The sequence below is a fragment of the Crocodylus porosus genome, unplaced genomic scaffold, assembly GCF_001723895.1.
Source record: "Crocodylus porosus isolate Cpor-Errol unplaced genomic scaffold, CroPor_comp1, whole genome shotgun sequence".
In the NCBI taxonomy this organism is placed as follows: Eukaryota; Metazoa; Chordata; order Crocodylia; family Crocodylidae; genus Crocodylus; species Crocodylus porosus.
The window spans coordinates 39,127,921-39,143,562 of record NW_017728950.1 but is presented as its reverse complement, the minus strand read 5'-3'; the positions used below and the strand labels follow the sequence as shown (position 1 = coordinate 39,143,562).

General features: G+C 40.4%; 1 long non-coding RNA gene across 1 annotated transcript in view; it reads right to left on the bottom strand.

Moving 5' to 3' along the window:
• LOC109323336 overlaps nt 1-13,012 on the bottom strand; it is a 14,394-nt gene extending 1,382 nt beyond the window's left edge. The window contains exon 1 of the long non-coding RNA XR_002104623.1: nt 12,922-13,012. This is a non-coding gene — a long non-coding RNA (uncharacterized LOC109323336). The remainder of the gene's footprint in view (nt 1-12,921) is intronic.
• Nucleotides 13,013-15,642: the final 2,630 nt, after the last annotated feature.

Below are 15,642 nucleotides of genomic sequence, written 5' to 3'. Positions count from 1 at the left end.
CACACTACCCAACAGAAACTGCTCACTAGGGTGTGGCCTGGGCTGTTTATAAAGGCCTGGCCCTGCCCCCTTCTGGTCACCTGACCAGCACGGTTGCCCCAGTAACCATCACCTGAGCTGCCCTTGTGATGGGCAGCTGCCTTTATTCCTTCCTAGGAACAGGGCACTTGCGTGACCCTGTGACAGCCTCAAGGAAGACCTACCTGTTTCTGTCAGAGCTGATAAGCAGCTTTCGTTAATTTGGTCCACTTTAATGTGTGTGGGCCTCTTGGCATGAAGATAATCCTTTTGTAAAAGAGTAATGCATCCAGTAATGCTGTAAAGCAATGTATGTAGAACATGAACATTTCTGAAATTACTTGATTATGGTTTTGTGTGTGTGTTGTTCTTTTTACCCCTCTTTTTTTTTTTTGCAGGAGGGTGGCAAGGGAGAGAGGGGGTGAAACTATACCTATTTCAATCACTTCCAGATATTTACTCCTTTCCATCTATGAGTAATTTTCTCAAATGCTTAATTTACTCAAAAGTTTTAAAATGTCAAATCATTTGCTATTTTAATATAAGAATTGAAGATTATTATCTATGACAATCTTCCATTATTACCCCTTAATTAGAATTATAATTGTTACTCACAGAGTTTTTCCCTTTTACCACAAGGCATGTCTGGCAATTCATTTTTCTTTATAGGAAGTGGAACAGGAAGAATGATAAACGGACCAAATTTAATTCTGCTTCAATCCTGCATCAAGCAAAACTGTCTTTGAATTAAAGATTTTCAATACCAGTGGGTAAGCAAATGTAGAAACTTTGTACTGTGTATGGCATGTCAAACTTTAGGAATAAAACTACTGCATTTACTGGCACACCATATACACCTTTTTTCTTCAAAATCAGCTGTCCAAAATAGGGGTGGGCATCTTAAGGGCTGGACCCAATGATCTCATGAGGTCCCTTCCAGCCCTAATGTCTATGAAATCTATTAATCTGAAGTAGAGAAGCTTATGGGTCTTTGCTGGAAGAGAAGCAAAGTAGAATAGAGCAAGCAGATGCTGTGACATGTGGCTGCTTCCTCACCTTGGTACTGCAAACAGAAAAGGAGTCTAGTGTTAACTCTGTCACAGCTGCTGGTTGGGCAGTAGCTCTTGGTTGAAGAACTACTGAGTAAGCTGAGAGTGAGTGATATGGGACATGCAGTCTGTATTGTCTTGATGAGACTTGTGGTATGGAAACAACTCTTATTTACAGGAACTTCTATTAAAAAAAAATATTTTAAGTAAAGAAGGAACAGTCTTGCTACTGCCCCTGCAAAGGTCTGCTATCTTGCCATATCCGGAAGTTCCTGCTGCATTACCCAAACTACTTCCTAGGATACCGCACTTCCTGGCCGCTCAATGTTTCCAGAAGGGCTTAGTCTATATCCCATGATCAGCCATGACAAACTTTTAAACATAATTTAATTTTTCTAAAACCTTTAAATATTTTATATTATTTATAAAATTTCATAATTTTATATTTTTTATATTCTGCCTGCCAAAAATAGGGGGCCTATCTTTTGGGGGATGGGGACAGAGGATGTGTGATTTGTGAGAAAATATAAAATAAGCATAAAACTGCCTTATATCACTGACTGAATAGTCTCTGGTTTGGCCCAGCCACCTCAGTCTGACTAGAGGCATGTTTTTTTTCACACTGCTATTTAGATCAGCCTGGGCAACTTGTGGAGTGAAGGACAGACTGAGTGACATTTTGTCTATGCTCTTACAAAGAAACCCTGTGTCATGGGAGGGAGAAGGCAGGGAGAATTCAAGGAGGAGGCAAGTATAGAGCCATTATGTTGCTTTGAATTTCCTGAGCAGGGATTAGATTTGCCCTGTACTGGGGGATCAGGGTCCTCTATGGTGGGTTCAGTCAGGACAGCAGTGCAGGGATGGCTAAAAAGGGGCTGCTTAGAGCTGATGTTCAAGGCTTTACAATGCTTAGGAATGGCTGTACACAAATTGGCTGTTTTTGCTAACTCTGAGCTGCATACCAGTGGAACAAGACAAAAGATATTAACAGGCAACCCTCTATTTTTAAGGGGGATGACCCTGTGGTTGCTTGTAGAATAAAATAAGCTAAAACTATTTGCCCTATGCAAAAAGATTGGGTTGATGGTCTCTCTGTGTTTTTCAAGCAGAAAATGAAAAAAGAAGAAATACCTGTCTATACTTAGTGGACTTTCTCAATTCAGCTAATCAGAATTACAAACACATAGTTAGGGAGAGAATAGACCTATTTGTATTTCCCTAGTGCCTTGAGTTACATGTGACTAGAGGGTATCTTTTTCAATTGCATTCACATGCACTACACTGATCTACAAATGTTGCTTCAAGTGAGAAAGATGGCACTATCAACCTGGGAATCAACAGGAGAGGATGCTAATAAGTAAATCCTGATTCTGCTCATGTAGTGTCCATTTAGCTATTTAATCAAGATAAACTTAAGCTGGAACCCCAAAGTTCACACAGTAGCCTCTGTGACACCTTATCACATGCAGTTAATAGCAATTGCATATTTTTCACAGTTGTTCAGAACTCTTCCTTACCAATTTCTCATGTATCATTGAAGGGCTGCAAGGATTGGGACAGAGTCAGTGTCAGTTCTTCAACAGCTTTTGGGTCATCTGGATATTAATGAGCAGAAGCAGAGTGGTATGCACCCTGTAGCTGAATCTCAAACAAGTATCTTTGAGTTTTGCAAAGCACCCTGAGTGGGAAGGAGTCACTGAAGGCACCGAGTGGGTTATTTTTTACTTATCGTTATCTGTTTAATATTTTATTTGTTTTGAAGAAGCACTGTTTTAAGTAGAACTACAAGGGCTGCTTAAATCCTGGGGTAGAGTGTGGACAATCATTGTATAGCACTAGGGATAGAAGAAAACAATCAGTAAAAACATTATTAGACTGGAGCACCAGACCACTTCTCTCATAGAAGACATCACTAAATAAATGCTATTTAGCTAAGAAAAAAATATGAAAATTAAAAGCACCTATGTTGTGAATGGAGCCTTGACATAGCAAGAATCTTCCTTATACAACGTGTGGGCTACTTAGACCTTGAATCCAAAGTGAGTGCTCTGCATCCTTCCTCTTTAGGGTCAGAGGTTTTGCTTCACTTCACAATCTGTTGGCTAGCTCAGCTGAGTTGTGTAGGTGAAATTGTGAACTAGCTGCCTCTTCAGAACCAATTGAAAACAGATGGGGAACTGTGATACAGAAAAAAGCATGAGTCACTGCTTCTCTTAGAATGGCACAGTGTACACGGTACTCATGGTTCACCTCCCTCCTTTTCCCTCTCCCCCTCCCAAGACCTGTACCTAAAGTGACAGTCTAGCCTAGGGCAACAAGAACTAAATGCTCTACTTTGCTGTGTAGAATTGAAAGAGGTTCAATGAAAACAGCAGAATAAGAGCATAATTTTCAGAGTGCTGTCACTTCCTATTGTCCCATTCTCACCTCTATTTCCTCAAAATCCTTTCTACATCTCATCTTGTAAGAAAACCTTTTTACAAGGGCGTTGTGCAATTCATCCTTTGCATGGTTACCTCATAGTTTGAGCACCTCATCTCTTTCCTGAGTTTAAAGAATTTAGAAATTGCTACAGGCTAAGTGGTCTGATAGGGTGTGTGTGTGGGGGGGTGTTGTTTGTTTTTTAAAATTGCTTTTCATTTAGATCTAAGGTGCATAAGCTGGGTTTTTTAAGCTCATAATACACTGTCTATTAGGAAATGCTAATGGAACCCTGGAGACTTTATTTGGAAAAGTTTTTATATGTGAAAAGTATCTCTGCTATATTAAAGTGGTTGTGACACATTCAGAATGTCCTTGTTTTAGTGAACAGTCCACTAGTCGGTTATAACAGGTTGATGCACCTAAGCTGGCATAAGTTTGACTCCCTGAATTTCTGTAGAGAAATACCCTCTGGTAAAGCAGGTGGTGGTGCCACTGTTTGCTGTTAGCCACTAAGGTGACTGGTACAGTATCACATTAATATTAGCTGTATGATTAGAGTACTGTTGCATCTAGTGATCCCTTTTGAGATACGGACCCAGTTGTGCTGTGGTAGACAGTACGTAGGAGGACAGAGTCTCTCCCCCTCTCCTTGAAACACCTTAGTGTCTAAACAGGGCAAATCAAGAGAAAATGTTTAAGTGCCTTGCCCAAGGTTTCAGAATGAATTTGTGGCAAAGCTGAAAAGCTCTCATATCCCATGTTCAGCATCATCTTTCCTCTAAAATTCTTAACAGAATAGTAGGGTTTTTTTGGAGGAAGTTAGGCTTATAAGATGCTGCAATAGCAGAGGAGAGTCAATAGCCTAGCTAAACTAATGTATAACCTAGCTCCCCCTGCTATGCCCTTTCCTCCCCAGTGGCATAACTAAGGCAGGAGATGAGGGCAGTTTCCTCCTGCAGTGCAACTGGGAGGCTTATGTGTGCTTTCCCACTTTTCCTTTCCTAAACAGAACTTCCAGCACAGAGTCTTACCTACAGTCTTTGATGTCTTCCTTTCTATGTATTGGCTTTATAATATCACTCTTCACTTGTATCTGTAAAGTCCCTGCCACTTCTCTGTTTTGGGAGTGCAATCTCTGCTCAAGGTTAGTTGTGTTTATTAATGTTTATTTATATGATGTTATTCATTTATTTTTATTTGTTTTATTTTGTTTAAGGTTTGTCTGTTGCATATTTATGGCCTATATTGGTTGGTTGATGAGTTTTGAGTAGAAAGGGGATTCACTTGGAGAATGAATCCATCTTATGGTAGAAAGGTCTTCAAAGAGGAATGTGTTGCTGAGGGAAATATTGGTGTGATATTGATATTTTGTGTTGTGGTCTTGCAGTTGGGTTAGTCATGATCCTTGTTGCAATGGTTCTTTTAGTTCATTTTCCTTCCTTTCTCAGCATTACTTACCTTGCTTTGGTTCTTAAATCTTGATAAATATATTTAATGCTTTTCTTTTCTTGTATTTACCTGCTCTTGGGCCCTCTCCCTCCTTTCTCTGTTTCTATTTTTCTGTGCATTTCTCTTCTCTTTTTTTCAACTCTTTACAATTTTCTTAATTTAATTCTTTCCCTCTCTCTTTTTTTTCTATGCAGGTCTGCATCATTTTTTAATGAGACACCTTTCCTCCCATCTCTTTTTCTCCCTTCTATTACTACACTGTTTGATTTGCTAACTGGCTACATCACAGACCAGGATAAAAGCAGGAGGTAGCTTTTCTTCTTCCTAAGCAATCTGTTGGATTTAGCCACAAATGCTCCATTTGAAAAAATGTTGCTAAACCCACTAGATCACAGATCACCCCCTGCCCCCCAAATATCTTGTATTTGAGCTATAGGAATATTGCTCTCTATTTTTCTTCCCTCTCTCTCATTTCTGAACAAATTTAAAAAAGGTCTGCTACATTTGTCATGCCAGATAAAGTTTTGTTTTATTTATATTCAGTGATTCTTGCTGTCTTTCCCTTTAGCCTTTTAGAATATTTTTCAAGCAAATATCTTATCACTTTCTTATATAAAAAATAGGTCTTTTTTTAATTTAAAAAAAATTCAGTGTGATGTAGGTATGTCTAGACCAGTGTTCAACTTGAACTAAATTATCATATTATTATAAGGTTCTAACTGTGAGGTCTCTAATGGAAAAATAATCTAAACTTTAACTCTGGTAACACCCATGTCATGTTGCTGTAATGAACGACTGAGGTTTGCATCAAGGTTGCTTCTATATTTTTGTACATTATGCTTTTTGTATTCAAGAGTCAAAAGTCCTTGGAAAAAGGACCTTAACCCATATCTCCTTCTTCCCAGGTAGAAGCCCTAAACAGGAAGCTAGAGCAATGTTCAGTCTTGCTGGTCCAGTAAATCTTGAATTATTTTCTTTAGAAGGAACAGCTTCAAGAGGAGGATACAAGCTCCCCCCAGTATAAAACAGCCAGTAGTCTGCTGCTTAGGAAAAATTATGGATTTGAATCCTCCTGGGAATGACTTAAATTATCTACCACTAAGCTTTTATATAAAAGGGGGTGGCATCTGTGACAGGGTACAAAGTCCCCTTAAGGATTTAGAAAGGGCAGCTAGCCCTGTTTGGCAATAAGATGCAGGTGGGAAGGGGAATCAGACTTCTGGGCAGATTCCCACCTGGGAGCATTTGAAAATGGCCCTAGCTGAGACACGAGAAGGAGCTGAAAGAGATTGCTGCTATGGGGAGTTACTGAAGAACTTGAGGCCTGAACCTAAATGGCAAGTTTGTTTTGATTTTCTTACTTGAATGTCATGGGCAGAAAGACCCAAATGTTTTGTGCTAAAGTAACAAATGGTCGAGCAAACAATTTGTTTTGCACTCTGAAAGAAACATGACTGACTTGCACTAATTTAGCTGGTGGAAGGTACTAAAAGCTCAGAGTATCTTCATCTCTTCTGTCAAGTATGGTTTCCAATACCAGAGGTGGGTACACCTGTGTGTTTTGCAGAACCTAGTCCTGTAGATGTGTGGCATGCTCTTGTACAGGACACAGATAGAAGACTGTTTAGCTTGAGAATCTCTATCAGGTTCAGACATAAGGTAGATACTGAATTGCTCAACCCTGGAATGCCACGGTAGATTTGGGCAAATGCAAAACTTCAGACTCTGAGGAAACTTTGCTTGTGAAACATAAGCAACTGCAGGTGTCTGTGGAATTAAATGGGACTTTTGAGGATTGCCTTCTTGAAGTTAGGCACCTGGGGTGCCTGCAGAGAGGTTGGACACCTCTTCTGAGGCACTGTAATTACAGTGCATTGGAGCAGACTTGATTAATTGTTAGACTCAATTAATCAAGTCTGCTGGAGCATGCTAATTACCATGCTCCAACAGCTTCAGCTTCCCAGGTATTTGGTGTCCCCATGCTTTAAAATGGTGGTGGGTGTGCTTTAACTAAAAGTTTGTTGAACAAGTTTTAGATAAAGCGCTCCCACCAGCATTTGAAAATGCAGGATGTTGAATACATGAATTGCTGTGGGTGCTTTAATTAGAACCACTCCCCAAAGCTGCTTTAATTAAAGCACCCCTCATCTACCACCCCAGAACATTTATAAAGATGGCCCTAAATTCCATCTAAGTGTATTTTAGGAGCATAAGTCTTTTTTATGGTTTTGGTCTTTAGCCTTTCTCTAGAGCAGTTTCCCATGAATAAAATGGGAATGAAGCTGCCTGACCTTCCATAGGTGGACAGGTCAGCAAACAACTGGCCTCTACCGCATGCCAAAGTGGGTTGGATTGAATTGGACTGACCTCCCATGGGTGTTGTGAGGTTAAATGCATTGCAGCTTGTGAGGCACTTGGATACAATGGGAATAGGACCAGGAAAGTACATTAGGTAAATTGTGAATTATAAAAATAGCCAAGTAGAAATGAGACACTTCACGTACTGTCTGATCAGTGTGGTGTCCCTAATGTCAGATAAACATGTTAATGTTGGAGATAATAGAATTCAAAGTGAGATGAGGGTTGATTTCTCTGAGTACTGCCATTGCATTACGAATGAGGAAAATGTTGAAGTTAGCCCCTTGCTGACCTTTTGTTACAATAGGAGAGAAGAATCTTCATCTTATGGCAGATTCTGTTTCTTACTAATGAGATGTGCTCTTCAAATATTAGCTGCTCAAAAGGGCAGCTTCAGTTCCAAGGCCAGTGTTTGTGGTATCATTTTTATAAATCGAAACTCTTTGTTATAACATGCGCATTTCTTACATTTTCAGGAAAAAATGGTATTAGAAAAGTTATCTTGGATGAATATGACAACAGTGAGGATTCATCAAAAAATAATTTTCAGTAAATCCAGTAACTTTTGATCAGGTTAAACTTTTTCTCTGAACAAAGAAGCTTAAAGTTTGAAATAAAAATATGGAAGGATTTAGAATTTGGAAGTTATGACTGAAAGGAAAATGTCATGGTGTTTCACTGTTGGAGGTGTTGTGGGGTAACGCACCCTAGAGATTCCTACTACTAACAGTGATGAAGGATTAAATTCTTCTGGTCTTGCAGGGTAAATTCCACTGAATAACAATGCGTTCTGAGGAGGAAAGCTGGGGAAACAGCTCCCAGGTGGACTGTTAAGGTGTCAGGACTGTAGGAAAAGTGAAGTAGTGGTCTTATTTAGTAGTAGTAATAAAAAAAAAAAAAAAATAGAGCAATGTGTTTCCAGTGTCACTTCCCTTTTGAGTTCTGAGGTCCCAGTTTAGCAAAGCATATAAGCACGTTTTTGTGTCTCATTTAAAAATAACAGGGTTTGGACAGATGTCTAAAAGTAAGTGCCATGCATAAATACTGTACTGGGTCGAGGCCTAGAAAACCTAGATCAGAAACATGTGGAATCTCCTAGTCCTGTGCCACTTGCTATAAAACTATGGCATGTGGAGAGAAATGATCACTTGGGTGGGGGTGGGAAAGTGTCTGTATTGTTGCAGAGCATGCTAGGGATCCCCCCTGACTTGCTCTCTCCCTGTGCACAGCACATGTCAAAATGTTCTGCGGCTGCCCTTAATGTGGAACTGGGCACACTCAGCGATGTCAAGCAACCTAACTGGAACTACAGTCCTGAGAGTGGCCCTGAGCACAAGCTGAACAAGTCATATTTTTTCAGTATTCAGCATGTGAAATCAGCAATGAGTCAGTAGGGCACATGTTTAGTGGCATTCCCTATCAGGTTGTGACATGGTGTAGCTTGGCCCATGGGTATGTCTCAAACTATTTAAGTCATGTAGATGGGATTAATACATACCTTGAATTCCACATGCATATAGCACTGCTTATTAGCTCTCAATATTAAATTATGAGGATTCTGCTATATTCATCAGTCAGTTTTGTTTCTGAATAGCCTTGGGGTATAGTTCCAATGGCCTTGTGGGAATGTAATATTGGTATTGGATATCTGTGACACATAGGCAATGCATAAGTGCTGCTGGGAGGGGGGGGGGGTCCAATTCCATGCTGCCACTGGACACAGAAATATGGGGCGGGCATGACCCCCCCCCCGGACATGTTGCCAATGATGTGGCATGGTCCATGTTGAAGAAGGATCGTAACTCTCTCGTCAGGAGGCATGCTTAAAAGGAAAGTTGTTTCTCTTGTGCATAACTACCATTTGGATGTCCCAAGGCAGTCTAAGATGAAGCAACAACCTGTTTGTGGACCTTTATTACAAATTGTGATTTATTGGAAAGAAGATCCCATTCATGTTAAAAGGGGTAGTTTTAATAAGAAAGATGTGTGAGTATGTAAAACAGCTGATAGGAGTGGGGGAAAAAAATGTGGTGAAAATCATACCCAAACCCCTCCTTTTGCTCAGCAACATAGTCTCAGAAAGCCTTTGGAGGATGAGCAAACAGATGGACTGTTCCAGGAGCTCAGCCTGAAAACATACTTATCTGACCTTTTTTTGTTTTACCCAAATTTCTTAACCAGTTGATTCTCCCTGTTCCTTGGTAGTCCATGCCACAGTGATAGTTTTTTAGGACTGAAAATCCATTGGATCCAGTAGAAGCCTTTTGAATAATGGGTATGCAGACTACATCCCCCTTCCTCATCCTCTCAGTATATGACAGTGTATAGGCCCAGAGTTGTGCACGCTGCAACATCCAAGATGATGGCTTTCTCTAGGCTGAAACTAGCTGATTAAGCTTGGTTTAGCATGCTTGACTGTTACTGTTTCCAGCAAAGTTTGCTTCTGCAGAAACTGTTTGTCCAGTTTAAAAAAAACACAACAAAATCTAGTTACATACCTGGGGCAACTCAATTGCATGACAAGAAAAGCGAAAAGCCTTCACTTAGCTTTACGCTTTTGATCACTGTTGTTTTAAAAGGTTCATCTTTGCTGTCCATCATGACTATTGAACTGACAAGCATATACAATTCACTAGGCCATTCAGTGGTTAAATTCATGAGTTCTTGGATTTTATGTGCCTGTGTATCCTTTTGGAATATTCTGATTGATGCAAAAAGCATAATGATAGAATATTGATTTCTTTACTAACAGATGCATACCCTCATTTCAAGACACGATTTTTTTTTGGAGCAGAGTAGCTTTTTATGGATGAACGCAGTTTGAAGCATAAAGATCAAAGTTGCTTTGAATTCAGAAGAATTGGCCAAATACAATAAGACTATGATTTACTGCTACTATAACTGCTCATTTTATACTATCATGGTGTTTTAGTTTTAAGCTTGTGCTGTGTGGGTTTTTGAGAGACTGAGTCTATGTATAAGTTGCTCAGAGTGACATCATAATTAACAATTAAGGTTGCTTGGGAATTCTATTTCTGTTCTCCTGAAGCAATATTGTTAGATGACAGAAACAGGATTACCACAAGGAGTTTAACTGATCTGAAAGTGTGTAATCAGGGAAGAAATTGGAGAAGCAATCAAAGGGAGAAGAATTAGCTGAAAAACACAAGAGCTTATTTTTCCAGGAAAAGGAGGAAGTTATTTAATACTTTTTGACCATTTGAGCTAAAGCTCACTTCAGTTTTAATAATTCTAATTCATGCGGGCTGGTTTTCAAACACTGTGGAGTGGTAGGAGTGACTGTGGTTAAATGAGTTTTCTGTATAAACCCATTTTGTGGGGTAGGTATAGGGAGAGACATCAGTGAAGAAATTTCAAAGTACCATATTACAAAAAGCTTATGGGTTAAACTTGTATCAGAGTATGATATGTATCAGCTTAATCTAGTGAGGCCCCCTGATGCCCTGGGAAGTAGCCCTAGTTTTTTGTCTCTAATTCTTTCCTGTATAACTGGTTTTAACATGGTAGAGGTTGGTTTCATGTCTGTTTTATCCAGGCCCTTCTCCCACTGGTCTGATCCAAAACCCACTAGAATGAATCGGAGCCCTTCTAAAAACTTCAGATCCAGAGCCTGCTGCTGCCACAGATTTGTCTCTCTCTTGCCTTGCATTCTCACAAAAACAGTTTTTTAACAGCTCCTCTAAATATCCCATCAGTACCCTGTGGCCTTCTGTCCTAATCCTGAAAGAAGATCCTTTCATTTGAAAGCTATATCAAATCCTTTTACCTCTTCAGTGAACACTCAGCACTTTGTATCTGCAGATGCTTTTATTCCTGACTTGGGTATGCCCAGCACTGAGAAAAGACTATATTACAGCTTGATTTCTACCTCCTATGCTGTGCAAAGGGGTCACAAATCTAAGACAGACCCTCTGTTGCAAATTGCTTTCTCCCTTCTATGAGCTGAGATTGTACTTGGTGGAGCATTGACCAAGCAGAGCCAAAAAGTTCAAATGCCTTCCTGTCCCTGTCCCTCATCTTCTTCCTTTCAGTAAAACTTGAGGGTAACAGTCTGTTCTTCCTTATCCTCTTATAATATCCATAATATAGGTCATCCACACAAGAAAACTCCCTTATCTCCTTGCTGGGACCTATTGTTGTCTGAAGCTTGGAATTATGCTGTTTGCCCCTTTGCTATTACTTGGATAGCATTAGCGTAGTCTCACACAGCTAATGTTTCATTTGCATCCTCTGTTTTTATGGTTTTGTGTTTTCATGTGTGTCTTGTGATACTAGATTTTTAAATTATTTTAATTTTTCCTTAGACTTTGTTGATAAAAATATAAATTAATTTGTTTCAATGACCCTTGTGAGCTATCATTTAGCATTAAAGAGAATACATAAAATCTGAAGAATGAATATGATCTGTCCTCAAAATTGTGCTATATTTTGACTATAAGAGGAACCAGGGAATAGTTCCTCTGTCTGTAGCAGCTACAAACTGAAAAAAGTAGATAGTGGTAGCATAAATTGAAGCAATAACCCCCTTAAAAGCTTTCTGTTCCAGATAGCTTTAACAAACAAACCAATGTAAATCATAATACACCATATTCGTAGAATATATTTACACATTTGTCTTTCATGAAGTGCCTAGTTTGTACAGCAGAGTTTGCAAAAACTTCTTGGAGGGAAAATTACAACTTATGCTGGATACGGGGATCAATGGAAGATGTCACTGAAGTCCTTTGTATAATGGGACAGTTAAGGCCTGATCCTATTTGCTATTGGCTATGGGTAGCAGCCAGCTGTGACTGTAAGCACTGACTACTAATTATGCAGCCCTCTACTGTTACCTTGTCTTTCTTCCATCCCATTAGCCTGTTTATTTACCTGTCTCCTAGAGTGGGAATTCCCTGAGACAGATGCTATTTATGTATGCTTGTACTGTGCCTAGCCCCCGACCCTTGTTTGGAGTTTCTAGGCACTGTCCCAATAATATCAAGAGTAGTAATGATCCTTACAGGAAGACAATAGTTTCTGTTAATGGAAGCACTTACTGAAGCCAACAGAACTTTGCCTGAAGGGTTTCACTTCTGTATTTTTGGGTTTGGAGTGTACAGCTGAATAACAACTATCTTTAAACTAGGCAATAATGTCTGACCATCCCTGCTAAAATTCTTGCAGCTGTGGACACAAGTGTAATCTTCTTTGCTTGTTGTACTACTGAGCCCTAGTCTACTGTGTGTTCCATCTGAATCTGCTTCAGCTGGCTCTTGCACAAATTGCAAAAGGACTGAACACCAGCCACCAAGTTGTTATGATATATTATTTATTAGGGTTCCACCGAGATGCCACAGCTTGACTTAAAACCTCACTGCAAAAGGTGGTATAAAGACATGAAGAAATAATAGCTGCCCTGAAGCATTTATAAGATGCATGGATAAGACAAACAATGGTGAGGTTATCTGTTCTAGTCAGGTGGGAGAGCCTAGCCTCTAATCTAGTACCCTATCCCCTAAACCATACTGCCATGCAATCCATTTGTGTGGTGTAATTACTATGTTTGGTCCTGCATCTGTTGTGATATGAAGAGTTCCCTTAGCCTCTCCTGCAGTCAGCTTACCTTGTTGATTTTTAGTGTGAGCTTTTATTTGATGCTTGGTACCCCTGAGCATTAGACACCGTCCTCTTCTCTTCCCCAAATTATAGCCACCAGGTCCTGCGAGGTAGATAAAGAATGTAAAATAATAAGCAATAAAATGCTTAAAGAACAAACAGAATTGTATCTTCCTTGAAAAAGGATGTCTTTAACTTCTACTTTTCAAGGAGACTCAACTTTTTATCTAAATGGTTTGTTTGGCCTTAATTCTGAACAAGTCTCAGTTAGATAATGTATCTCTTCCAACTCTTCCTCCACCGTACTCCAGAGATATTTTGTTTTTTCAGTTCACCATATTTCTGACTTGGAGGAAGAATTTGTTAAATAGGAAAAATTCCTGTCCTGTTTCACTAGCAGGAGTTCCATCGCTTTAGATTTAGCACAGGTGAGTCGTATCAGGCATCACGGTTTAAATTTCCTTTCTGTGCATTAAAGCTGGTATGGATTTTGTTGTATCCAAGTTAAACTTTAAAGCTATTTCAGAGGAAAGGAAACATTTATTTTCTTTATTGACTAGTCAGGTACAAAAAATGCTATTAAGGAGATGCCAAGGATGATCAAAAAGAAAATTGGGAATAGGATGGTGTGATGCTTGTTAATCAGGTAGGTCTAACTATGAAAATTGAATTGAATTATTAAAATAATAATTAAAGAACTGCATGAGACCAGGGCTTTCATCTTTCTTATACATTTTTGTTAAAGATGTCTGTAAAACATTTACCTGACTGTGGCCATGTCCCCAAAAGCAGGGGTGTGCTGTTACTGCAAGAAAAAAAGCAGACACAAATTTGTGCAGCTGCTTCTGGCCCTGGCATGTGCACCCACATGTGGGGTTAACAGGCGGAGGGGTGGGGGTGGGAAATTTTCTGGTTGCAGTAGGGGAGGCTGGGGCCAGCACCTGGGCTGGCCGCAGCTGCCTTACCTGGGGCCCCAAGGGCCTCCTGGGGCTGCAGTGGCAGAGATGTGGATGCACAGAGCCTGACCAGCAGCCAAAGCATGGCTCTGGATCCCCAGGCTCAAGTTCCAGGTGGCACATGATGCTGCACTATGCACCACTCTGCTTTTTTCTGCCACAGATTTTTTTGGAAAGTAGGCTGTCCTGGTGCCAAAAAATCCCACTATGCTGCAAATTAGCAGTGTGTTGAATGCCTATATGTTCAGCATGTGTGGTTTGTGGCACCACAGATGGGTCAGTACTGCTGCAAACTGCACATGTGTGCTCATCTGGACATGCCCTACAGGTGTGTCTAGCTGCCATGGATTACTGCTCTCAGGTGACCCAGCCAGTAGTTCCCACTTAATGATGTGGCTTTTACTATTTATAGTTATGCTGAAATAACCCCTAGTGTGGGTGCAGTTTTAACGGAGAAAGATGCCTCCTAGCAGTATAGCCTATTTCCCTTCCTGTTTTGCAGTCGGCACTATGAATATAAGCACTTTTATACTAATAGAAAAGATGCATTCATAGAGTTATAATGCTTTAACCATAGCAGAACATTTGAAGTGGTGCTACCTTTGTGTGTAAGCAAAGAAAACCATGGGCTTCTACAACTGAAAAGGAAGTATACATCTAAAAAGGATCTATGTAGACTAGGAGCCATTGGTATGTTTAGCTAAAGTATTAACTAATATATCTTGATTAACATGCTATTAAATGCCACTTAACACCTAGTGTATCACCTTGGCTGAGTGCCAAGTGCTGTTTAAAAATGTGTTCCTTAACATGTTTGCTATGTATCCCTTACTTTATAATCTAAGAAGTGTTGAAGAGTTCCACAAAGGGGTTTTCAACATAGCCCTAGTGTGTGCACATGTATGTTTACACCACAAATTTCTGACAGCACAGTTACCTTTATACCTGACATGATCCCTGAAACAAGTAGTCATGCTAGCAGGAGCCCTTAGGGTGGTGTGTTACAAGTTACCTTTTAATCATTCTTCTAAAGGCACTTAAAACAGTAGCACCCACATATTAAAGGGTGTTAAACTGTGCTAAGTGCCTTCAAGGTGCACCACTTTGGGTGAGGGTTATCTTTGATCCCTTCTATCAAGCTAGGGTATTGTTCATCTGCTCCATAAACATAAAGGAACCAATTCTCAGTCATTCAGCTTCCCAGGATGCACAGCTCCCAGCCCCTCTACGCATGACAAACTTTTCACTCTCCCAAACTCTACTGCTCAAGGGGCGGTATTGATCTCAGTCCAACACCCCATCCACTTCAGTAGGTATAACCCCACCCCAAATGGCAGGTCCAAGGATGCCAGAAGGCTTGATCCAGGCCCTTGATCAGGCATATGAACTTCCCTTCAAAGGGCTAAGCCTTTGTTTGGCATCTGGGCAGCTCTCTGCTAGCCAGATGAATTTGCAGGAGGGCTAGGGGAGAGCTGCCCAGATGTGAGGCAAAGACTTGGATCTCTAGGGGAAAAATCACATGCGTGGTCCCAGTTCCTTCCCCAGCCTCCTGCATTCCTGGGGATGGAGAGAAGCGGGGAAAGGGCTGCCTAACAGGCCTGTGCAAAGTGGCTAGTATTCACTTTGGGTTCTGATTTGCAGGGACAGAATGTGGGGCTCTTCATAAGCCCCCTGAGGTCACTGCAGGAGTGGTGAGTGCTACAGTTTTTTTTTCTTAAAGGGCCAGAGCTGGCCCAAGTGGGGTATGCATGGAGGGGCTGGGGGAGTAATGG